The 26,946-nt window shown below is 44.6% G+C and overlaps 1 protein-coding gene across 1 annotated transcript in view; it reads right to left on the bottom strand.

Moving 5' to 3' along the window:
• The window catches only part of CCDC92 (coiled-coil domain containing 92), a 139,594-nt gene that overhangs the window by 47,437 nt on the left and 65,211 nt on the right, over positions 1-26,946 (bottom strand). Inside the window, exons 9-11 of the mRNA XM_075110347.1 lie at positions 26,195-26,267; positions 15,812-15,875; positions 367-526 (exon numbers count right to left, since the gene is read on the bottom strand). The gene's annotated coding sequence lies outside the window, so the exon portion shown is untranslated. The remainder of the gene's footprint in view (positions 1-366; positions 527-15,811; positions 15,876-26,194; positions 26,268-26,946) is intronic.

Consider the following 26,946-nt stretch of genomic DNA (forward strand, 5'->3'; position numbering starts at 1 on the left):
TCGCTGTCTGAAAAGAAAAGCCCACCCTTCTGGCCATCTGGTTACCTGTCCTGATGAGCACACCCTTAGCAACAGGAAGCCTGGCAGAGCTCTTCTTCATGCAGCAAGTCTGGCTGGGGAGTATGCCAAGCCTATACCCCTGCTCACCCTGACCAGCAGAAGCTCTGGAGATCTCTGCCCTCACTCACTCCTTTTTAATCCTGTGGTTGTATAGTGTAAACTCTCCCCCCAGATGAAGATCCCCCCGTATGGTGGCCTCTGAGTCACCAGTGACATCCATCCCTGATTTTCCTCAATGCCACCAGCAAGGTGGTGGTGCTCCTCAGAGCTGCTGGTGACTAGAGCCCTTCAGGCAAGACACTGTACCTGGCATGATCTACCTGTCCCTCTTGCTCCACTGGTACCAGCCTGCAGCGTAAGCCAGTGCTCCCAGTCAGGCGATGCTGTGGCAGCCCCTCGGCCAGCCTAGCAATACCTTGGGTGAGCAATCCCTTGGCAGGAGTCCATGGTACAAGATGACAGGGACCTGGCGGAGAACAGAGATGCTTTCAGGGAAAGGCCACCCCTCAGCAAACCTCCCAGCCCCAAGACTTTTTTCTGTGCAAATACCTGACTTTTAGAAGCATAGCCTGAATTTTGGGCAAGGTTTTTTCCCCCCCTCTCTTGCTCCACAGCTCAGTGCTGACATTTTAAGAGCAGTGATCCTGATCTTGCATGATAAGCTAAATCCAAACCTCCTGAGGCAGCAGCCCAGAGAGCAAACAGCTCTGTCTTTCACCACTTGGAAACTGGGCTCTGAAAGCAGCCTTCTGGGTGCACAAGAGCTGTGCTGAACTATGCAACAGCTACAGCACAACCAGAAGTCTTCCCATAACTAGCAGCCACCAGCCGGAATGAACACATTGTTCAGACTGCTGTCTCACAAGCAGGGCTTACAGTGATGGATTATGTTTCCGTAAAAAAGCTGAGGGAGGAGGTAGCAACCGTGACAGTGTCTGTGGTTGGTAGGAACTGGTCATAGCTGCAAAGCAGGAGATGGAGGGAGGAGGGGGCTGGAGCTGCATTGTGCTGCTTCGTTAGGGCTGACACCCCTAAAAACCAGAGCTTTGGAAGAAATTTGACTTTGTGTTTTCCTCTCCCTTCCCACCCTCAACCCACTGCATTTCTCACAGAACAAAAATCCTGTCTTTTGCCCAGCTCTACCACTGGAGCACTAATCCTTCGGCTGTGGTGGTGGATTAAGTCTCGGGCCCTAAGAAAGCTCTTCAAAGGCACAGTGAAGATTTTTTTTGTCCGGGTCTAACCCATGTGCAGCTCACAGCTCTGCCATGGTTGTGAAACTGTGCTTTTTTTTTTTTTTTTTATTATTTTTTAGCAGGCCTGTTCCGAGAGACTATTCCTAATGGTCTGAAAATAAATCCAATATTTTTCTTGGCTTGTAGAGGAAAATGATTACCTTGATTGAAACTTGGTTCTAACGCACATTTCAGACAGTAACGAAGACTGCAGATATGAGACTTGTATAGGCTCTGTTACACAAACCTTCACAGAGGGTTTTTTTTCCTCCTCCTTTCCCTTCTCTACCCAAAACTCTGCCTGGTATCGCTGAGGACCTCCAATAGCTTGTTGGGAAAAGGAGCTTTATCTCAGGTGCTAATGCTGTGAGCCACCTTTTATTCTTTGCCATACTGACAAGAGGTTAATGAAACAGAGCTGGCATTTCATCAAGGCTAGCACTGAAAATTAGGGACAGAGCTGCCATTAAAAATAACCAGATGCATGTGCTTCTATCCCTGACACACCGGTCTTGAAATATCTCCCTCTTGGGCTGTACAGCTTCCAAGGAATAGCAGGAAATTGCAATTGTTACACTAGCCAGAGAATGGATTTAATTTGTACTGTTTTATCCTCCCTGTTGGAAACTATCCTCTCTTTTCTTCCACGCCAGCTAAAAAGAAAAGAAAAAAGAAAAAATCCAACAAACCCAACATATTTCTCTATAAAGCCTTCCATGTAGTTGGATTACAGCCTACCATAAAGCGTGCATGCTTCCTCTATCAAAGGTATGGATTGCTTGCCTTCCACAGGGTTTCTTGCAACACATCCACATAGGTCATTCTACATGCAAATTTACAGAAGTTTAATTAAATTTAGTTTACAAGCCACTGGTTGTTTAGTTCAGCTGGTTTACAAAGCTGATACTAGGGGTGTAGGTATCCGTTTGCTACAGAAAAGGCTGTTTCTTGGGATGAGAAAGTGATGGTTAGAGGGGTCGAGTGCATGCTCTCTGGCAAAGCCAGATGATTACAGTTAAAGTGTCTGCAAGAAGGGAGTTAAACTGACTTCTTGGGTACAAAGGAGGAAAGAAGCTGCAGTACAAGTAACATGTCAAACTGCCCAGCAGTGACTGTCCAAGTAGGGGCTCAGGAGCCCTAGCTGGTTTAGATTAGTTCAGCAGGCATCGATTTCTTACTAAGGCTATCACGTTGTGTAAGTTAGGTGAAGGAGCTGGGCAAGTTACCAGCATGTACACAATGGTGATGTTGCTTCTGCTGAAGGGCACTCCTTGTTGAGCAACCATAATTCAATTGCATTTGATCACATGTCTGTACAAGAGAGAGATTTGCATTCATCTAAGTCACCTGTTTTCCTTAAGTAGGTACACCTCTGGGCTATGCAGACGGAACCAGCCTTTGGAAAGACAGGTTGCTGGCCTGGATAGATGACAAAGAGCTGAAGCTTTATCAGGGCTGAGCAACAATAGGCAGGGTTTTTTTTAAGAGGAGTTTTGTACTCTTGTGACATCACAGTGGGAATATAATTGGCCCTGTTAAGACTGGAAAGATGATTGCAGTGATTGAGTTACAGAGGCTTAATGAATTACTGCTCGTCAGCTGAGCCGTGGTAACTGACTCTGCCTGTTGGACACACAAAGTAAAATGCATTAGCTCAAGGCTGATTTCAAGCACAGTGAGGCATAATGTGGTTACCCAGCGGAGAAGCTGGCCTGAAACCATAGGTTAAAACTCCTTTGCTTTTGGAAAAGCACCTAGTCATGTTGATTGGCTCTGGCAGGGTGGCTTTAAGAGCTTACCTGGCTCCAGAGCACAGTGATCCTGAAGCTTACATGAGGACTGAGGGTGGTTCCTAACTTAGAGACGTGCGGTCCTGTTCCAGCCAAGCTCTGAACCTGTATCGACAGCACCGTCCCTAGATCTGCACCAGAAGCAGTTTATTACTGACTCAGGAGGGAAGAATTGTAAGAATGCAGTGAATCATTAACAGCAGAAACCTGGGAGGTCTAAAGGAGGTCAGCAAGGAGGACAGCAGCTCTGCAGAGAGGCCATGGGAAAGCATTGGAGCTGCTCTGCTCCAGGGCTCCAACCCTGAGGTGTTCTGACTGGAAGCAGATTAAAGAAGGCTGGTGAGGCATGGTGAATCACTCCTGTTGGGAGCCATTCCCTCTTTCAGCACTGACTGGAGCCAAGAGCTGAAGTGACTCACAATAGCAGCATCGGCTGATGGTGGGAGACAGAGGACGGCACAGCCCTAATCAATGCCTGTCATGGGGCCAGGCCACATCAGGTCTGATAGCACGCCCAGGACAGGAGAACTGCAGGCAGCAGCATTCTTGCTGGGGCTGCCATTGCCAATGTTGTTGGCTCATTATGTAAAAAGTCTTTCTGGCTATCTCTTCTGCCTCCTAAAGCTTTATTTTCTCATCCCTAGAAAGAAACAGGAGCTTCAAGAAAACCTGTCTCTCCAGCTGCCTTCAGCCCTACCCTGTCAATGCAGAGTGTTGAAAGAGGGGGGATGTAGCAGGGAGAGGGTAGCAGAGAGCAGGAGTGAGAAAGTGAAGTAAAGGAGGGAGCAGGACTTACAGGTGAGAGAGCAACCTGGCAGGGGGGCAGGTGGCTATGCTGGGGTCTGCGGCACTCTCTCAGTGCTGAAATCAGGCGGTGATGCAGAAAGGGGTGAGAGGATGGGTGGGAAGAGAGGGGAAAGCAGAAGTTCAGCAGCAGGTATGAACAGGGAGATGGCGGTGGCTATGAGCCAACTAGCCTGATCGGGCAATCCAGCCTGATTAAGCTGTGTCCAGAGCTCCCCCTCCTCCTAGTGCCACAGAAACAGGCTTAGCCACAGCTTAGTGGACCACCATGAGGGGATGCAAGCACAGATGGGGGCTCTGGCAGCTATTTGTGTGATTTCTCCTGTGGGGTTCCTGGCTTGACATGGCCTGCAAAAAAGCTCAGAAATCCTAGGCACCACTATAATGGTATGGACGAAAATGTCTAGCAAGGAAAAAAAGACCCAGGAAAACCTGTTCGCATGGTAGCTCCACACAAAGAACAGTTAATCCTAGGCTTTGCTACCTGTCAGAGTGCATTACACTCCCCTGCAGCTGACCCCCAGCATGGAGCAGAGCCACTTTCCCCAGCACCAGGACTGCAGTCAACAGATCTGCATTTGTGTTCAAGAGGGCTCGTACCAAGACATCAGAAAAATGGGGAGCTCTGGGAGGTGGGGCAGCAAGTAGGCAACTGTCAAACCCTTTTATAGCAGGTCCCACAGGAATTTGTTTTCCTCCTATTTTTAAGTTGAAAAGGATCGAGTTTCACTGCAGGAAGGAAATAGTTGTTCTCCTCCTCCCTCCCTCCCACCCACCTTTCTTTTTTCTATAGCATTTTAGAAGAACAGTCTGCTGTCTGCATCAGGTTTCCAAGAATCAGGCAGTCAAACTGGAACTAAAGTGCTTGTTATCTGCAGTCAGGGAAGCAAGGGGAGAGAGGCTGGAGAAGAGGTGCTCAAACACTGCAAAACCTGTCTGCAAATGCTCAAAAGTTTAGGGTGTATGTATTGGTGAGATACACCCTTCCTCATCCCTTTTGATCAGGTTGAGATTGTAATTGGGGTCTCAGAAAAGGTTTCTGTGAAGCCCCTAGAAACAGGATATTCATATCCTTGGAAGCTGCCCTGCCTTCTTCCCTAGTAAAGCAATGTCACAGAAGGATCTCAGGCAGGGAGCACAATGACCTGCCCTCAAGGAGTCTCCTCTGTATTGTATCACTTGCAGAGCTGGACATTTGCAACAGCACAAATACAGGCCTAAATTTGCATTCCTGTTAGAAACAAACACAATCAATCAGTACAATGCTCTTAAAATCTTCACATGCCTGGGCAGTGACAGAGGTCATGGCACAGATTCCTGTACACTGATAAATCTGCACCTTGTTGCAGATGCAAAATGGACAGTTAGCAGGCAGGCACTGGGGCTTTAGGCCATCAGTCTGATGCACTTAAGCCATCAGACTCAAGCCTGCAGTTCAATCCCTAGCCTATCACCTAAGATTTAGAGCAGGGGTCTGGCTAATGAACAACAGCCTGTTGGACACTTAGCTACAATATACCACCTTTTGATCCTCAGAATTCACAGCCCAGTGATTTCTTACCCTCTCGTTCCTCATTCTGCTGATACTGATCAATTTTGTTCACCAGACACAAACCCATCTGTCTTGCACTGGGTTGGAGGGCAAAGCACAACTAATTTTCCCCATTCTCCTTGCAGTGACAGTAGAGACAATGCCTCTTTTGTAGGTGCTTCTACATGCCTGGTGGAAAACCTATCGGAGACTAGCACAGTTATATCAATAATCTCCTGTTTATTATTCCTCCTGCCATGGGATTTGCCATTACCTCTCTAGCACAGGCAATGTTTTCCATTCATCTTTTCTCAGCCAGGTGTTTGCTCATTTGCAGCAGGGGGCTTCAAAAGAGACAAAGCTACAATTGATGGGAAACAGAAGGCCGGGCTACTGCCAAAACGGGGTTTCCTCAGGGATATTCATAGTCTTAGAAATGGTTATTACAATGTCTTTCAACGGTGATTCTACACACCTGTTAAAAAAGCCTTGCCTCTCCTTTCATTGGACCTGTCTTTCTGATGACCTTGTTGGGCATCTGTTAGTCAAACACTTTTCAGGTTCACATCCTTCCAATGCAACTGGTTTTGGGTAAATAACTCCTTCCCACTCCACTGAAGCCAAAGGCACAGCCCTTCTAGAGCATGCGGGAGGGCTGTCACTGGAGTAGGACAATCCCCTCAAATCTTAGGGCCTGATATTTTGTTTCTGGCCTAGAGTGATGCTAGCATGGTTTCAAGTAGATTCAAGCATGGAGTTAAAGAGCAATAGCTTGCTCTTAGCAGCTCTGTGCACAAAATTCCATGTCTAGTAAGGGTGCCCAAAGGCATGGAGACCTACTTGGGAATGACTTTGCACAGATCGAAGCACATCTGTGCTCAGATATGTCCATCAGCAGGTGGTAGTGCTATCGAGTATAGGGACTGAAGCAAGTGCCTACTGATAAACCCACAACGCAGAACTGCAGAGCGAAGTCCATCAGGGACTCGTCTGCAGAGACCTGTTAAGAAAATTTAAGTAGATATCTGCTCTCATTACTTCTATTAGAAGAGCACAGAATAACTAAGTACATGCATTTCCCAGGCATCACAGATTTAAGGATTATGTTAGGTAAATTTATTGTAACCAGCCTCAGATAACTTTCTGCAAATCTGCATTGTGATTAGAAAGACTGAATACCTGAGCACGTACACAATTCGAAGTATGAATTTACTTTGCCTGTGTCTGTATCATTTGTCCTATATTTCAGGTGTGTAAGGGATCACACACCTTTGGTTTCCAGGGGCTCTTATTTCCTTATCTCCAGTCCCACTACCTTGTGGCTCTGTGAGTTAGTGAGGATGGACCCAGAGTTAATATTTAAGCAAAATATAAAAGGGCATATAAAAATCTAAGGAAGCTCTTTGTTTTTGCTGTGGTGTAGACCTTCAGAAACGCCCTCTCCTTTCATATTAAACAGTGTCCTGGCAGACATGGCCACCTGCCTACAGCTGGGTATGTTTCATGGACATAAAATTTGAATGGGGCTGATTTTTTCTGTTTTCATTAAGTCAGATCTCACAATGAGAGTTGTGGCAGTGAAGTTGCTGATGTGGCCAGCCTTCTGCAAAATACTTTGGACTAGAAGACTTCTTGGGACTGTCTGCTATTATTAGAGCCACAGTGCTTCCCCTTTTTAGTTACAGGAGGGCAAGTAGGGTGCTTTACTGTAAAATTTACATGGTGGAAACTTGGAGTCCTGAAAACTGAGAAAGACACACAGGACAAACTAAGGAGATCAGATTTGAGTATGTAAAAAACCCAGCTGCTGATCAGAGGGAAGATGTGGATTAGAGCAGACAGAGTGAGAGTCCAGCTGGGGAACAGACCACAGCTATCTTAGAGGAAGAAAGAACTTTTCCAGCCCTCTCTTCCCTGCACTTTAACTGCAAAGCCTCACAGATTTTGAACGAGGACCTCTTCCTTCTTCTCCTCCACTCCCACATGGACTGGCTGTCTGGGACATTAGCTCAGCTCTGCTCAGGTCCCACTAGGTTCTCCCTGCCCACAGCTCCCAGGCTCTGGTAACAGATATCTCCAAGGCAGAAGATGAACCCACCATGTTGTGGTTATTTCAGTTCCTTCCCTTTTGTCTGCCTTCAGGAGCCAGTAGGGGTGCCTGGAAAGAGATCACCCAGGCCTGGCTGGGGTCCTTACCAGGGAAAGACCAAAATCATTGCTGTTCAGACACTACAAGTCCTGGACTCTCATTAGTAGAACAATATTGCTTCCTCAGTCACAGGGATTCACTCTGGTAATCCCATGCATAATCAAGAGATGCTTGGCAAGATTCACATCCCATGAGCACAGGGACAGCTTCTTCCCCACTCCCTGTGCCCTCCAAAAAAGCTGGAAAGGAGCTGCAGTCAAGCCCTTTGTATTTCACTTGGGTCACTCTTTGCTCTGCCTTTCAAAGAAATGGGCACAGAACCTGGGCTGCTTAAACAGCCCAGCAAGTGAGGGGCTACCCCCACTATAGTGGTCCAGGAAAACCATGCACGTGTGGAAAGAGGCCCTGGGAAGAAAGTGAAGAACTCTGCAGCAGGTTAGAGAAGAGAAAGGAGGGGAAATGCTGCTGCTGGCTAAGTATCTTAATCCAGAAGTTATTACTTTGTAAATACAGCTCCTGTTCCTACTATATTTTTGCCCCTTGGCATCACAGAGGAGTTATAAATATAGCTACCGATTATGCCAAAGTCTGGGGAAGGTGCTACAGCCTGCCTTAAAATGTAGGCTTGCACCTCTGATGTGCAGAACAAGAATGTGCTGTTCCTCTACGCAGGTCTTAACATTTCAAGCCAGACAGAGGGAACAAATCCCCACAGACCATTTTATCATCAGGAGAGACTAGCAGGATGTCATCTACATGACTACAGCCCCAGAATGTCTTTCCATGTACGTTTCCAGCATGGAAACCGCAAAAGAACATTTTCATCCTTGGAACACCTCTGTGGCAGGAGACTCTGTCCTGAGGAGGGACATGCAGGCTTGGCTTGCAGCACTGTCCAACCCTGAGCACAATTTGTTTTTCTTCTGGGTGCAGGAGAAGGTAGGCAGTGAGGGGCTAGATCCTCCAGTTCAACCTTCAGAGCATCTACACAGTTCAGCGTTGCTTGAATCAAATGCCAGCCCTGCTGGGGGAACAGGGACCCCGAGAGATCTACATAGGCACTTTGGAGCATTGCAGAAGTTTACCACTAGGAAGCTCATGGATAAGAACATACCTGTAAATACCATGGGTAGAAAACGGGCTTTTATTTGTATGTGTGTGTGCAGTAGGTTCATACTGATAATGCTGTCTGGATTTGCAACTGTCTAGACAATGGGAAAATTAGCATCATGAAACTGGATAGTTTTGTGAGATGCCCAGCCAAATATCTGGGAAATATTTTTGTAATGGTTCTCCTCAGAGAGAGATATGAGCCTGAGCTGTCCATTAGAGATGCAGCTCTTTTGTCTTGCATTCCAGTGAGGGATAGAGGGGTTTTACTGAGCCCGCTGGGCCTCATCTGCCATGCTTTTCAGCCAGATGCCGGGTGCTACTGTGGAGGAAAATCAGCCCACAGCACAAGCATGGCAAATGAGCTTTCCATCGGCTGGAGCTGCTTCTTTTCTGGCACAGAAAAGGAATTTCATCATAAGAACTAGAGGCTAGGAGTGCATGAACAGTGGTTTACCTCTGGAGACAAACAACTAGAGGCCAGTGTCTCCCCAGCCTGTTTTACAGCCTACAGTAAAGTCCAAAGGATTTCTAGGCTGCAGGATTTAACTACTGCTCTCTGTGGGGTAAAAGCTCACAGAGAGCAAGCAAGACTCATTCTGAGCCTCTTGCCTAGAGCACTGGGAGCACAAAGCTTAGAGATGCACAGGGATCTGCCCTCCTTTCACCCAGGACAAGAAGATGCAGCAACCAGGATTGTGCTTATGGCTGAGGCTGGAAGGGCTTTGTTTCTATGGCCTCTGAGAAAGTGTCTCCTTAGAGCTGTAAGGCTGAGTTCTACCTTGGTGGTACTTGGTCCTGTAACAACCCTAGAAGCACTGGTCCAGCTGAGCAGAGTTGGTGCCAGTAGGAAGACAGAGGGAGGCAGGACCTGCCTTTCCTCAGATTACAGGTAAATAAGGTTCTTGTAGCATCTCCATCCTGTGAGGAAATTGGAACAAGCTCAGACCTTGGTGATCCTTGGGAGTCCCTACACAAAAGTAATAAGCCTGCTGCAGCTGAGGCCTTCTCAGAAAGGCACCAATGTCCACCAGGAGGGAATGGGGAATGCCAGATCCAGACTCAGAGGTATGGCTCCCCTGAGTAGGGTTTTGTTGCAGTTTTGCTGGTACCTTTTTATTAAGAAAAACCAAAACCACAACACCCCCCCCCCGCCCCCCCAAACAAGAAACCACCGGCCAAACCGCCCAAAACCAACCCCAAACCAAAACAGCCTTTCCGCCCTCAAACCCCCCTCCCCCCCCCAAGAACCAAAACCCACTTTATACTACTCTTACAGCTAGTGACCAGCTGCAAAGATCAAGTTGGGTCTAAATTCTAGTTTCGGCCCCAGAAAAGCTTTCTCTCTAGTTCTGCACCCCAGCAAACACAATGTTTATAAGATGTTGATATCTAAATACAAGAAGATTGAAAGGAACAATATACAATTGATGGGGAAGAAAAAAAAAGCAGCTCCAAACCACATGCTCTATTAATGACTCAGGACAATAGATCAACACCTTCCTTTGCTTCTCTGAAAAGCTTCAAAAAAGGCAGGGGACACCAGGCAACAGGCACCTCATCTTTTTGGAGCAAAGATGTTACCTTACCCTGGAAGAAAAGAGCTGTCAATTCATCTAAGGACAGCAGAGTTTAAGTAGAAGCTCAATATTATTGATGATTGTCAGCCAGGGAACCTTTGGCTTGGTTTAGCTTGTGGGAAGCCTTGAAAAACTGCTCTGAGCTTTCAGTGGATGTGTTAGAGAAATAAACAGAATAATATTTGCAAGCACTGCGTAGCTTCCAGGAAAATGTGGTGCTCAGACTAGGGGTTTCTCCCCATGAACAGCAGTGGAGGATTTCCTTCACAGTGTCAACAATGACAACCAAGGATCTGGATGCAAAACACACAAGGATTTTTAATGCAGAAGCTGAAGTTGCCATGGGTGACTTTTACAAAGAACTTGCATTTTCCTTTGTGAGGACTGTGTGATGTTTCCAGATACTATTCAGAAACAGTTGAGAGAGTCCTCTGGAATAAGACTGTGTTGTGGCATGGGTTTTCAAAACAACAGATCTGGCTAATCCGAGGAAGATGTCCAGAGAGGGGTAATTTGCTGTGGGAGGTGCTTCTGGTAACACAGCCAGAGACACACTGATGCTAACAGGAAGGTGCTTGCTTCGTTATGGGCAGCCTGGCTGGCTAGGGCTTGAAGCTGATGCACGTTTACAGAGCACTCACAAAAGGAAACTTAAGAGAGAAGCCAGAGCAGGGGATGGAGTTAGTGACCTTTTCTGTGCTGAGGAGAGACCTGTGGCATGGGGACAACTGCTGATCCACAGCCAAAAAGCAAAGTTTTCAAACTACAGTGTAGCACACAGGAAATAATTGACACACTTTGTGTTTTCAGCCAGGTCTCCATGAGCCCAATAGGTATATGGTGAGAACCAGATGAGACACTGGGGATAGAAGCACATCTCCCTCTCTGGCAGGGCACAGCTAAAGCACTCAGAAAAGCTGAAAGAGAGAGTTCATGGAGTGTACTGAATATGAAAAGCTTCTTTCACTGATCCCATCATGATTTCTGGCACTCTGGAAGGTAGAAATCAATACCTGCTTGAGAGAGTTTATTACAGTTATGCTGGCCTAGCTGAACTTGTTCTGACTCTCAGAGGTAGCACCTAAAACGGTGACAATAGGGTAGAGAATATTGGGTCCTTTGAATAGCTGTCATGAAAACTGTATTCCAGGTCACGCTTCTGAAGTCAGCAGAAAAAGACTGACTATGATGAAACCAGTCATCAAGGCACTCAAAAGAGGTGCACTGAGCTGGTCCATTTTAAGGAGATGATGAATATGTGGTGCATGTGCTTAAATGCCTCAAAATTATTAGTCGCTTTGGGGAAAAAGCATTTAGCTCCTTGACTAGCCCTGATTTTTGATGAGGTGCCCCCAATACAGTGACACACATGATGTAGAGCAGCACCATAAGAAACACAACCTGGATGCAGAAGCTAGACCAGAAACAAAACAGGTAAATACAATCTAGTGCTGAATTGGTTTGCAAAATTTGTGGTTAGCTCAATGGTCCCAAAGTTTTATACTTTGCCAATATTGACTGAAGTGAAACATTTTATTTGTGTTTCCTTGACAGAAAAAATAAAAGAGCTGCTACAACAACAAAAAGTCCCAGGGAAATGGGAGACAAAGGTTAGCCCTATATGGTCAGGGTTTTAAACAGGAGGGCAATTTAGCTCTGGAGATGAGTGCAGAAGCAATTCAGAGAAATAAAATCCTCTGACATAAAATGGGGGGACAGAGGACAATAGTAATTAATACCCTTCGATACTATTGAAAGAGTTTCCTACCTATGACAAAATAATGGCACCAGAAAATTAACATTTTTGTGCTGCAGATTCTGTTGTTGTTTGACTTTTCTGAGCTATTTCCTTGCTCCCATCCATCACAACACTGACTGGATAACTTTTTCCCCCCTCTAGTTTTTGTAGAACTAATCTTCTGAGTTTTGTGAAGTTGATCTTGGCTCATGGCACACACCCCACATCTGTTTTCCTAGGCCTTACCATTTGACTCAGAATGATTGCATTTTAACTTCATCCCCCCACTGCTACTGTCAAGTTTAAAAACAAAACTAAACGCTCCCACAACCAGCAAGGCGTACCTGATGTCTGGGAAGGCACATGTCCCCTCACCTCCTGGTACTGAATAGTGAAAGGTTACTGTAAGAATGTTGACTACTTATTTATTATTCTTTAAGATGATATGGTGTGAACTGACAGCATAGGTTAAATATAATTATTCCGTATGAGTGAATTTTCAAAGCTATCCTTTTGGTTCTTATCCAAGATCCTCTGAAAGCCCATCATTAAAGATAAGCATGCACACAGACCAGTGGGATGTGACATGTTCTTAAACTGGTCGTGTTGTTTTTGCTACCTTTTGAAATCAGGCCTAAGAAACTGCCCATTGCTGTTCTTGGGCAAACTGCCACAGAATTCCAGGAGAGCCTGACTTTGGCCTAAAGACCTCACTACTCCATGTCCCAAAGTGACCAGTGACTTGGCAGAACCATCCCCAGACACTGCAAGAGACACCAAACTTTCAGGTGGAAGGTACTTGCTGAAAAGTTTGGTCTCTCAAGATTCAGACTTCCCCAAACTGAAATGTTTAAAACTAGAAACCCTCCTTGAAAACATAAGCTCTTAGCTTCTTAGCTGAAATTGAAATTCTTGCTGAATTTCAATTAGGGTGATTGGAAGGGAAAAATGCTGAGTTCAGTAAGGCAACGTCTATATTAGAGATGGGATACGCTTAAGCAAGAGCACATCTATTGGGCACGTAGTCAGAAAAGCTGTGCTGGACCTCTGCAGATTCATGACCTTCATTTAAATTTAGCTAGATGTATCTGGGGGGTATATGCTTTCTACCATTCTGCATCTGGTAAGACAGTTAATAAATACTTCTTTCAGCATCATCTTTCCTGTGGTATTTTGCTCATTCTAATTCTGCTACTAGGCAGAACTCAGAAATGCAGGAATGTTAGAGGGAAGGGTTTTGTCCCAAGTGCAAAACACTAAATCTGGACTCCAGTACACATTTCCTTGGCTGTGGGAGTCAAAGCCCAGAGACTAACAGAAAAGATGAAGGCCATGGATTAAAGGCAACTCCATGCCAAGGTAACCCCCTTTCCCTGGCCCAGCTCTGAGCATCGCAGGGTTCTGACCTTCTCTGCTTGGTTAACCCAAGAGCAGGATGGCTACAGAGCTGAAATTGTGACACACATCAAAAAGATGAAAAAAGAAAAAAGAAAAAAGAGGAAGCAAAGAGAAATTTTAAATGCTGCTACTTGGTAATTATTCTGAAGAATGAACAATGAGGGAAATAGCTTTCACAGGGGCAAACCACTATGATTTGGAAAAAAAAGTAATGTTTTTAAACTCTTACACAGAGTAAGCTCTCTGGTTGCAATTAGGAAATGTTAGCTCAGTCAGGCATGGAGAGTGCTTCCTTGCCAATGTCCGAGTCTTGTTTTGTCTCTAATAAGTCCACACTCTGCTTTTAAGAGACAGATCATGTTTGGTGTTAGTATGTCAATATATAAGGCTAAATGCTGTCCCGGCACATTTTGACCTTTAACAAAACAAAAAGAAAAAGAAAAAAAAGAGTGGGGCAGGTTGTTTTTTTTTTACTGGCAGATTTATTGAAGATGATAATTCTTGGGTTTGGGCTGCACACTTTAAGCCACATGGCTTTTGCCATCATACTTCACACAGATGCACCCATAATGCTACGCTGGAAACAACAATGTTGAAAGTTGGACTAGGAGTAAGGGTCTGTCTTTCTTGCTTTTGTCTTTGCACTCCTCCTGGGCTTGCCCTGACTTCTCCAGCCCATTGCAAGGTGTAATGGTAGTGTAAGGAACTGTTAGTTCCTTATAGCTCCTCACTGTATAAGAAAACCTGGGGTGAAGAGCAATCCATTCCTTAGAGTTATTCCTGCAAGAAGCTGTGTCAAAACAAGGAAAACTATCAGGCAGAACAGCTGCATTTGAACATGTCCCTCTAGATATGTTCTTGGCTGTGGCAAGGAAGAATTTGGAGAGATGGCTGTTGGACTGGTATTTGGATGGATTTTTAGTGCAGCATAATGCATCAGGTCTCCTTGGAAATGAGCCCTCCTCACTTCACCTGGTCCAGAGTTCCTTGTGTCTCCTTGCAGCAGGTAACCCTTGAAGTCAGGAGGAGAGCTCCAAGCCATAGTGCTACTTGTATAGACTGTTCTGCTCCATCTTACTCATTTCCCTTGAATCTCTCATATTCACTCTTTCTCCCTGCACCCAAAATAAAGATTCTTGAGAAAGTAGGTGCATCTTGGAACAACTAAGAGACTCCAAAGCCCCAGACTTTGGAAAAATTAGGTGCAAAGCAAGAGCAACACATTTACAATGGTCAGCTGAGTGTAGCACTACACAAAACACCAAAAGCAAGAGAGCTGAACTGTTTTTTTAAACTACAGACAGGCTGCACTAACCACAAAGGAAACTCAAGAAAAGCTCATGTCTGGAAGTAATAAAAAACATTTGCATAACATGCATGGTCCATGAAGTGCTAGCAGGAGGTGCTGGATGAAGAGTCCAACAGGCTGGGGACCTCCTTTGTTAATGGGAGTGCAAACCCAGACACCTTCTCCCAAAAGTGGCCTGGAAGCACTTCCTCAGGGAAGAAGGTGGGTCAGTCTCCCAAGCAGATACCGTTTCACCTTTCAGAGAGTCAACCCAGTTTCCAAGTGATCCCTACAATGCATGACAACCATTTTGAGATACCAGAAGTAGATACACAGAGAAAATTAATATGATCCAAACAACTATGAAAGTTTTACCTCCTAAACCTGTGCTGGAATTAGGGCACACCAGTATCAAAAGTGGTGGTACAGCCACATAGCACAGAACAACATCACAGGCTGAAAGATGCGTAACTGCAGTGATAGAAATATCCTGGTATAGCAAAACCAGTCCTGCTCTCTGCACTAGCATGGAGGTTGCCAGCAGTTTCTCTCCAGCACTGTACAGTGTATCCCTCACTTGCTGAGCTTGCAGTAAGTCCCAACTATTCCTCACTGCAGGCATCAGTCAACTGCTGATGGCTAGAGTGAAGAGAACTTAAACAAAGCCATCCCACAAGCCATGTTCATTTATCTACTCTTTCATCCCTTTTTTTTCTTCAGAGGATGACATGACTAAGAATGGGTACATCAGTGCAGTAATAGATAGGATCATCCAAAGCCACGTCCTCATACACTGTTGCCACGTGTAACATCGGGGCACAAACCTTCTCCTTTAACATAAGTAATAAGGGCCTGTGTTTTTTGGAGCAAGGGTAGTGTGGCTGAGATTCTTCCCTCGCTGACACACCACAGTGCTAAGCTGCCGTGGAAGGCACCAGAAGCAACAAATGTAAAGTCAAAGGCATTATAATCTAAGGAAGGGCTGGAGAAACCCAAACTGAGATGTCATAATAACATAAGCCAGAATTCATTACCCTTGTAACCAAAAAGAAACTGTTGATGTTCCAGTTTCCACCCATAAATAGCTATAGTTGAGGGTCTGAGTTTATAAAACGTTGAATGACTTACCATATGCTGCACTGGATGGTTTTGGTCGGAAGTCCACAAAGGATCAGTTAGACAGCAATTTCTCCTGTTGAGACAAAAACTAAGAGGTAAAAACTGCCTTGCCAAACCCAGGAGATAAGCACAAAGACACATTGTTTTAAATCACCGGGGAGCAGAGTGTGCTGGAACACATAAGGAACAAAGCAAATACAGACTCTTGGGGTGTTTAGACTACAGCCTGTCTGCTTTTTTCCAAGTTGGGTTGAATGAAAAAGCAATTTACAGCGAGTTCAGGATTATTGCAGGCATGCCAGAGAGTCCCAGCTGCACAGCGAGTTGTTTAACCTGGGACAGTCAGCTCATTTACAGGTAAAAGTTCCAGGTGTTTACAAGGCAATGAGGAGACATAGCTTGAACAGCGCGGTAGCAAGGAGTTGCCTCACAACAGCTAAGCCCTTGTCCTCGTTTTCCCCCCATTGCATGTGCTCATGCCCAAGCCCCTTGGTAAATGTGTCCCACTGCATTTTCTACCTTTATCTGGGATAGCTTTATCCCTGAGGATGTGGTGGGGAAGGGCATGGCCAGAAGGAGACATTCCAGGTTTCCCCTGGCCCTGTTTCTCTGCCAGGGATTTTCTTAGTTCCTGTGCCCCAAATACCTCATTCACCACCAGAAATAGGTCTCATATCCAGCATTTAAACTTATAATTTCCTGGACTAGAATTGATAGGTGAAGGTGTGTATGGGGCATGGAGAAACAGCTGAGACATTACAGATTCTCCACGCTGGTTGCCAAGTAGATCAGTCCTGTGCCTCTTCTCCATGGGAGAGGCGGGTTGTCTTAGTCACAGAGGACGCTGAAGCAGGTCTGATTTGGAGAAGGGGAGCACCAAGGGTGGACACGAAGCTGGGAAAATGGACTGCGGCACAGGCTTTCTCACTGTGCACAGTGATGGCAGTGAGCAGAGGCTCTCAGGAAAAAGGCTGAAGTTCTCCTTTGCCAAAAGGCCCCAGATTTCACTTTAGTTGGGCCATTGCAGACTACCAACCCACAGCCACATATACTCTCCACACTGAGAGGTCTGCAGTTGTGGTACACTATTTATCTGTATGAAGTGCACAAATACACATATTGAGTGCTATCCACTTGATACACATGCAAGTAAGACAGAGCCCTCAGCCTGCAGGGGAATTACCACTGTGGGTTACCAGCTGAGACAAATTCATTTTACATACAAGACTGGAAAATGCTGCTTAAAGACCACATGAACCAAAAGGAACAAACAGCAGGGCCTGAAGCAGTGGTGCAGAGAGGTCTGTGATATGGTCCAAATTGCTGAGTAGCTCTGAGCACGGCCATCATCAGTTCTCTCAACAGACGTTCCTTGCAGAGAAGTGAACTAGACTTTAATGCCCCACTCTTCCCTCAGGATCTAGGGCATCTTCCAGACCCACCCACAACATCCACATGCAGCCAGCATCCCTAATTTAGTGGTGGGGCTGGACTAGGGCAGCACCATACAGGGGTAGGTAGAGATGGTCTCTACCAGTGATCAATGCCTGCGGCAGTGGTACCTGAGACTCAAGTACCTTCTGCCTTCGATTCTCTTCCACTTTGGCTGCACAGATTGCAGATTCTCCGGGGCGTGGCTTATCTTTTATCTTTTGCACTTGCAGACAGCATTGCAACTCTTACACGATGGGTGCCAGAGTAATAGGAGGAGACTTTCCCTTGCAGTAGTTACTCCCAATTTATCCCAGCAATAAATCACTCAGACATATCTCCAGTATATCTGCCAAGCTTGTTAAAACAAACATGAGGAAGCTCCTTGAGGCAGGTCCCCTGGCTTCCAAGATCTCAGACAGCTCTGCCTGATCGGCTCCTGAACATCGCAACCCACTGGTTAAAAGGCAAGAGGGGAACAAACAGCATTCGTTTTGTGACATGGAGGGCTGTGAAAATTTGGAAGACAAATTATTCAAAATAAAAAGCGGTGCAAAAACAGATTAGGAAACTACTGTGCCGTGACTATTAATGAAGCGATAGAAAATATCAATCACTCCCCAGCCTCTGAAGCTTGCTGTGAGAGAAGAATTAGGAGATTTTTATGTTCCAAGTACCAGGAAACCGCAGGGCCCTGGTGCCTAGTTCTCAAAAGAACACTGTTTGAATCACAGGGAGGAAAGCAGAGTGCTGCAAAGAGAGCCAAAGGCAGAGTTTAAAAATAGCAGCTTTCAGTTCTGTTTCTTTTTTCTTCTTAAAAGCCTGGATATAGGATCATGTCAGAGGGTGGATAAAGAGAGCAGACCAGCCCCTGTGGAGAGAGAAGTCTTCCTGAACACAGTACTGCCGGTCAGGGGGTTGTGAGTTGTTAAATTTTGCACTCCAGCCCTGTCCTGTCCCATCACCCCCTCAAAGGAACTAGTTTCTCCTGGTCCTACTGTCCCCTCCAGCCCAAGAGAAGGGCACAGGGGGAGTGGGAACTGGGCATCAGAAACCAGCACAAATGGGCAAAGCTAAGGGCTGAATGGGCAATCAGGCCTCAACCATCCCCTTCTGGACACATGCAAGGCCAATTTCCCATACCAGTAAGGACACTTTTGAAATGGTGTGCAAGGAATGAGATTTACTAACATATTTGTGATAATGCTATGGGTCTGTGTGCAGGGAGAAATCATGTCTGGCTACTGTATGCTGGCAGGTGTGCTAAACCAAAGGAAAAGATATCTGAGTTCTGATGCTGCTCAGATGTCTCCACCCCCTCAGACTCTGCGCTATGTGCCACTGAAAGACCACCAAAGCAACCAAATGTAGAAGGTGGATGTTGGTACCGTAGACAGGCAAAGGAGAAGAGCAGTATCTTCTGAAATGGACAGTAGATCTTTAGGTCATGCAGTGGAGTACCAGTGATATTTTTTTTTAAGCAGAAATAGGTGGGGTCTGCAGAAGGAAATGAGATGTCATCAGAATAAATGGAAAACCAGACATGTCTTTAGGTAGCTGATAGAAGGCAAAGCTCCTTCCTTGCAGGGATGCAGAATAGGCTCTTGGGCCTCTGCTCTGACTATCGAAAGAGAAGGAAAGCACAGCTGATGCTCTGGATAAGGCTGTCTGCATCTGACTCCCCAGGGAAGCCTTGTGTGTGTTATGACTCATTGCTCATAGGACACTCTCAAATCTACAGAGGAGTAATCCATGTAATAAGAACAGCAGGTCCAGGGAGCCACATAAAACACCTTTCCCCAATTAGCAAACATATACACAAACCCTTTTTCCCAGTCAGCTCAGGGACAAAACAGTCAAGTTTTTCACTGGTATAGGCTATGATTCAAATGGAGGGCAGAGGGAAGAGAAATATTGGCTCTGACACTTGGTTAATAGTAGTACACAAATCACTTAAACCTTTACCAACATATTGTGAGATTGACTTGTTGGAAGTTCATTGTCTCCTGTCACTGGCAAGGGCTTCTGGGCTCTGGTGTAGAGAGTGACCAACTAGCACATGAATCACACAGCATTCACAAAAATTCAAATACAGTTTAAAAGCAAAACCCTAGTACTGATAATTACGCTGATCAAGTTATAAAGGAACATTTTAACTTTACAAATATGCAGAAAAATCCCAAACATCTGGAATCTGCAGTATTTCCTCGTAAAGAAGTTTCCACTGGAACGTCATCTGTTCTTCCTGTTATTTAAGATAGGAGGCTGACACAACCAACTGGACTTCAGTGACCTGCGTGGCACAGAGCTTTTCATTCCTGTGGCTCATAAGATGGCCTAGGAACACAGTAGTGCCACAGGCCAATGTAATTGCCTTGTCACATGCACAGACTGTTCAGCATCAAACTTCAGAAAAGCTGCTTGCATGGAGTTAAAGAGCCCCATGTGTCCTAGAGATGCTTTTAGACAGACCAAAAGTAACTTCTTCTTGCTGTCCTTCAAAAGGACCAAGCCAGAATGTACTAGGAGCAAATCTAGTGGTGCAGCATCCTGCCCCCCAAGTAGGCCTGAAAGCTTTTATTACATGAGAAAGTCTTTAAAGCACAATCTTAGTTCCAGTTCATCCTGTGCTTCCCTCCCTCCCATTTAGTCTTGCAGGTACAAAATGTTCCTTCATCCCAGCTGGCCTGGGATTTTTGCTTGCTCAGCTTTCAGTGGAGATTACCATGACTGCTGACAAAAGCAGTGTACAAATGCAATACAGTGCAACCCTAAGGGTAGAAGAGCTCTCACCAATTGCCACTCTAGGGACTTTCTTTTAGTTTCTGCACCTACAGCAGACACGAGTTGGTTGGGACATGGCTAAATTGGCATCCTGATACAGGGAGGCAGTTGAGAACAGGAGCAGGACTTCATACAATGTTCCCTCTTTTAAATGTAGACATAGTGGCACGCTGGGAAAACAGGTGGTTTTCCCTCTGAGAAGGAAATATACCAGGGAGCATTAAAAAAAAAGTCAGGGCGAAGATGAACTAACCTGACCAACTACAGTAAAGCTGCTATAACGTACAGGCAATGGAAGCACCACATTTTCTCATTTGTGGCTGGGATGACAAATCTGCCATCAAGCTTCTTTTGGAGAATAGTAGGGGAGGGCTCAAAGCAACATGAGTTCTTATACTATTGCATCTTCCTAGCACAGATCCCAGGACTTTCTTGTATTTTTTAGCCCTCGGCAGTTGTGAAGTACCAACAAAAACACATACTCAAGCCTGGGGAGCTTTCTGTTTTTTAGCTGGAAGACTTCAAAAGGTTTCACAAAGGCCAAAATGAAATGGCATTTTGATGTTTCCTAGACAAAACCTTGTTGTTTCCATTCTGCAGGAAGTGCTGATGCTTTGACAACAACCAACCAACCACACTCATTGAGAAACGGCACAAGACATCTTCAAGTTTGTTTTTGCCAATGCTTTGACCTCGCTACAGTGACCAGGCAGAACTTGTTGGAAAGCTCGCAATACTTGGGAAAATTGTGGCAGTATTCTACCATCTCCCATACAAAGCAATACACACACACATTGGAACAATTCTGGCCCTGGATTCATTTTGGGACTATAAATGCAGACAGCAGTGGAGAGGGGCACATGAGAAGAGTAGTGGAAAGCTGGCAGTAATGATGGGTGCTATTTTTTCCAGAGCCCAATATAGCTGCTACAAGGAACAAGTCATGCACAAGCAATGCTACATCATGGTTACATTTCCCAGGTATGCCCTGGATTGAAATCTGATGGATTTCTGTACCTTTTAGTCCTGGCTGCAGAGTAGGTTTTCTTGGGAGTTTTAGAGACCAGCAATGCAAAACTACTTCTGAGAGAATGATGCTGTTAAGATATATTGTGATACAGCAGTGGAAAATAGAGCTTCTGGCACAACTAGAAACATAACGGTTTTCCAAGAACCATTTCACTTTATGGAAAGGATGTGTCTGTGAACGTGCATTTTGTTATGATAGGGGGGGAAAAAAGTAAAACACATTCTTCTAATACATTCAGTGCAAGCATTTGTGTAACCCCAGGGCAAGATATTGCATGCCTGTCCTGAGGCAGAAAGGAAAAAGGCCTTTCAAGGAAATGGCATGTAAGTTTTCCTTGCAACTTCCCTGTGTTTCTGAATTAAAATCAATGGCTAGACTGAAGTAGCCTTATATATTCTGATCAGAAATCTTCCATAAACAATCCTACTGAAGCTACAGATTTTTTGTGAGTTCAGGTTTGACGAGACTCCTGCTGCCAAACTGCCTAATTTCTAATATTTTCTAGCACATATATAAGGCAATATGGAAGAATGACACATCTCAGATTTCCTTTCTCTGCGTGAAGAACCTTACCTAGGACACTTAAAATACACTTGTCAAAGAATAAAGCTCCAGTGGAACCATGTTAAGAACAAATTTGCATTAAGAGCAAAGACATGGGTGTCCAAAAGAAAAAAGCAGTTCAGTCACGTTTTGACACATGAGAGTTCACATATGTCACAGCCTGGTCCCAGGATAACCAGTGGCAACATCCTTTTCTGCAGTAGGCCCAGTGGTTTGGCTCATACTAATGCTGGCAGACACTTGACCTGGCTGCCTTGCCAGCTCCCAAGTTCATGCTTTCCTTCTTTGTTCATCAGATATTTGAAGCAACAATATCTCATTCCCCTCCTGTTTTCAAGAAAAAAAAATATCCCCGTGAGAAGCCTTCTCTGTTCTCTTCCCACTTACACCTCCAGCTGTTTTTTGCCTTTGCATTACTAGTTCTGTGCAAATCCAGGTCAACTCTGAAAATAACTTCCTATCATTTTTAAAAACCTTTCACACTCTGATTTTAGATGGAATTTTGAACCTTTCCAATTAAACAGTTGTGACTGGCCAGGGAGATCATACAAATCATCCTGTTTCTATCTCTAGGTTGTATAAGAAGTTCCAGCACAAATATGCCAGCTGATGTAAACTGTGTTTTTCACATATACACGGATTCAGATTATTTCTCTGCTAACAGAAACTCACCAGCAGTAAAATTGGCTATAAAAATCCATCATCAGGTGCTTTGTGAGCCAAAGCTCTGAAACCTTACACAAGAGGATTGCCTATTGTCCAGGCCTACAGAACAAGACAAAACTACTGTAAAGAGCTCATTTTTGTTACCACTGCACTGAATGGGTTGGATCAACAGTAAGGCCCAGTGTCAGGCACTGCAAGGCAGCACCAGTCCTCAGGAGTTTAAGATCTAAACCAGACAAAGCAGATAATAATCCTGAATCACCTTTTCTTATGCTGGAATATTTTAGATGAATAAAGCTGCAGGTTTTGGCACACAGCAGCCAGTGCTGAACAATTCGCTTTGAATCCAGGCTGCTTAAAAGATACCAGGGTGAGTTCATCGCATTGATTTTCATTTGTGAAGAATCCCAGGTCTCTGATTTAACACTACTTTTTGATTGCATGTTATAACTGTGCCAGAAAGATATCCACCCAAAGCAACAGCATACCTCTAGCAGATCCTCTGGGAGTTTACTTTAATGTTGGTGGAGTTCAGGTACCTTCTGTCTTTGTTTCTCAAGAAACTTAGGACCACATGGCCACCATAAGTTGAATGAGCGACAAAACTTTACATGGACTCAGGAACAAGCCTGAGTTACCACAGTTATGACACCAGCATGGTCCACACCTGTACTCTTAACATGGTCTGGAGCCCTGTGAGCCTCCCTGGGGAACACAAACGGTTGCTCGTGTCTATTCTCTGGCTCAGTTTTAGTGGGGAATTTCCTCTCTGCGCTTCAGGTGGAACAACATTTCAAGCAAAGCTATTGCAGGCTGATGACTGAAGAGGCAAATTAAGGGAAGGCATCCAGTAGCTGGAAATAAAGCTCCATAACATTATATTAAATATTAAGTTCCGAAGCCAGACAATTGCATACTGAATTAATAATGTTATTTATTCCATTTAGTAGAGTATGGAGGACACTTAATCATCACAGAATTTTAGATCAGAGCTGGCATCAACAGCTCAGCGCTAAGAGTATTTTATGGAAAACATAGAGGTAGATTGAGTAGCTGCAAGTGAAGAGAGTGTGAATGTGTGAAATACAGCAGATTTGGTAATAATAAAGTTATACGGCCTTGATTGTTCATTTGGATACTACTGCTCCAGCAACACTTTGTCTTAAGAAAGCATAAGCAAGTCCCAGAAGATGAGCTTGGGTTGGAGCTTGTGTAGGATCTGGAGGCACTTAACTTTTCTTTTTGTAAAACATTTATTATTTTTAAATCAAAAAAAGTATCTGCTCAACCAAAACAAGAAAATGTCATGGAGAATTCTGAAGATTTTTTTTTTTGGGGGGGGAAAATGTAAATAAAATAATAAGAGCTGAAGATGAAAAAAATACGCTGAAAGCATCTTTTAATTTTTTTTTAACCCTAAAGTGGAGACTGGTCAACTATTTTTCCAGACTTCAATACTGAAAATTAAAGAATTTTTTGCAGAAAGTTTCAGCAGTAGGAACCCTACCTTTTGAAATATAGGGATTAAAATATTAAAGACCTACAATAGGACACCAAAGGTGTCTCCCCTCTCATTATTCTTTCATTTTTCTACTTCCTAATTTTGGGCTCTCTGATTGCCATCTTTTACAGCCATGTGAGGAAATGGCTTCCCAGCCGTAACGCAAAAATCAGCATTTCTCCCCATCAGTCAGCAGGAACACCCTATCACTGCTTAGGTACATTTCTTAACCCTGACCACTTCCAATTTCTGTGGGTTCTAAAATTCAGCCTACTGGAGAAAGAAATAACTGATCTGCCACTTCCTGCAACTCTGATTTCCGTGCCTTTCATGGAGCAATTTCATTGACTTCACAGGAGCTTATCTGGATTTACACCTGTGTAAAAATGAGGCAAGAAAACCTGACCCTTGGTGTGGAATATCAAGTTCATAAATGTGTTTTGTATCTCCAGGAATCTTCCCATCTACAAAGGTGAACAGCTGTTGCTATAAATCAGATGGTCTTAACCAGCCATTAGAACTTCATCCAGATGATCCGTTGAAAATATACAAAGGCAACATTTTGGAAATAAAAGTCTACCCTCATGTCCTCAGGGACACCTTCTGTTGGAGAAAAATCTCATAATTCAAAGCTAAAATTAGTTCACTTTAATGCTTTTTCAGGAGAGCCATGATACTCAAGAGTAACATCGCCTTGAAAAGGCCTGTTAGATGACTTAAGGGATCCTAAACATCTGGCAGTTTGGTACATACTGCATTGGAGACATCTAGCATCTTTTTCAACTTCTCTGTGGGTGTAACGCTTCACCATTAGCTAGAATGGCTGTATCTGGTTCAGTTCCTGTCAACCATTTTCCCTATTTGAGTAGGAAACACTTGCTAAAGTGTGGAAACAGCTGGCAGAGTTGGCTGTAGCTTGTATTAACAAAACATGCTCTTGTTTCTGACCACAGACTGGCCTTTAAGTTCCAACTGTGATTGCCAAGGGCTCTTCTTAGCTTTTCGGATGAGGCCACGTCACCCAAGATGTACAAGTTGGCCGTGTTAAGGGCTGGTTCTTGGAACATAACGCTCGCTGTCAGGAGGGATAAAGCCTTGTGTAAGTAGAGGGGAGCACGATGAGCAGCCCCATTTTATTAGCTGGGAAACTGAGACACAGGAAGATTAAATTATTGGCCTCTGGTAATTTCCAAGAGAGAGAAAGAGACTCTTTCTGAGGCAAATGCCCTAATTAAGGCAGGCCAACAGGCAAGTCTTAGCAACACACCACTTGCCAGCAGCCAAAGCCCAACTAGGACAGGGCTGCTCGACTGAATCTTCTGTTGTTGGGTACAGTGATCATACAGATACCTGTGCTCCAGGGTTGCTTTGGCACCCAGCTTCCCTGGGACACTAGGAAGCCCACATCATCCCCTGCTCATTAATAACTCTCAGCTCCTTGAGTACATAGCACATGTCTTCTACTCTCACTCACACCAAGAGCATAAAATGCAGATTAAAGGGGCAAGATCGTTGGTCAGCCCTGCACTGACCACTGAATGATCACCTATTCCCAAAGCAGCAGTTTCCTCTACCTTCATCAAGGTCACTGCTTAGTTCTGAAAGTTAAGGACAAGTAAGGTATCTCTGTTCTGTTAGGCTTTGTCATTTGTCTTTCTAAGGGCACTGGAGTGTCAGACATCACATGAACATGGAAAAACCAATGAAACACAGACAGAGCTCTACCTTGAACCTCCAGACAGTGACACAGAGTAACAAGCTTAGCTCCTTTCGCTCAATTCCTTGTGTTCTGCTGAGACCATGAAAAGGAATCTTATGATATGCTGGAAGGGATGAAGTATTAACTATCAAAAACTATACTGAAGTAACCAAGAGCCTGGATTATTTTCTTTTTGATGTATGCTTATGTAAATTCAAATAAATACATTTAAATGCAACCTTTCTTCAATTCTAGCAGAGCTTATTAAATCTATTTAAGTGAGACAAGCTAGGCTCCATGTAACGCCAGGAACTCCCCTGACACTTTGCCTTCCTACTTAACGTGATAGTCTACAATTACACATACCAGAGCCTTTCATTCAAGCATTTTAATTTACGAATACATTTTGCATTTTTTTAACGCCCCTGTGGGCAAGCATTAAGAGTCCACTTTATTCAAGAGTAATCAATTGAAATGCAGAGAGGCAGCCTGTTTTACTCCAGATCACGCACTGAAATACTAGCAGAGTTTGGAAAACTCCTTTCTTGGTAGTCATTTAGAAGCACAATTTTAACAGCAGATACATTTTCTTAATGCTGGGCCAAATGCAGAGAGCAAACTCAGTGGCAAAGAGGCCATAGGAAGCAAATAGAGACTAACCTTCCCCGGAACTGGCCACAATGAGGACACACATCACTCTCTGCTAAGTTCACTTACCAAGTAAGCGCTGCTCTGTTGTGCAAGTCTGTCAGACATTTCCTCTATGTCTCTTCCCAGAGCCAAGTATCTTCTAGGAGAGAAAAAGGTATTACTAAATGACATCAGCTCAGTCTTATGTTTTCTCAGATATCATACAAACTGCACACAATCCTTCAGAAGGACCAGCAACACATTGCTCAGGCTCATCTTTATTTTTTAAAATTTTTAGGTCCATTATTGCTGGAGTTTTTAATGCCATTTGATAACATGATTTGCCCTCTCACAGTGCAGAGATGGAGTCTAGTTAAGTTCAGTCTTTAGGGCTGGTGGAGCTGAGACAAGGAAGTCCAGTCTGATTGGTACCAAGAAACACAGGTTCTAGCAGGACTCCTACCAGAGCCAGCTGCAGGGCACCAGTTCCTCTTCTGCTGGACAGTCTCTGTCACCCCCTAAACACTCAGAAGCACTTCAGCTATTAAATGTAGACCTTAAAAGCAACACCTAAGAAGCAGCTCACCTTCAAACCCAAGTTTTTAAACAAAAACCACACAGTCAAGTACCTTCCATGCCGGAACCCAGCTCCCACTGACACCTTTGCTTCACACCTGTGGGACCTGAGCCCTTGGAGTGGAGCACAGCTACCTCCAGTGGGCAGGTAATACTTTCTTTGCTGGGCTGCTGCCACAGGGCTTGAGGTGACACAGACTTTAAGCAAAGGGTAAACCAAAAGCTCTTTGTGGCAGGAACTAGAGACATCACTGCATGTGCAA

The sequence above is a fragment of the Phalacrocorax aristotelis genome, chromosome 15 (genome assembly GCF_949628215.1).
Source record: "Phalacrocorax aristotelis chromosome 15, bGulAri2.1, whole genome shotgun sequence".
Lineage (NCBI taxonomy): Eukaryota > Metazoa > Chordata > Aves > Suliformes > Phalacrocoracidae > Phalacrocorax > Phalacrocorax aristotelis.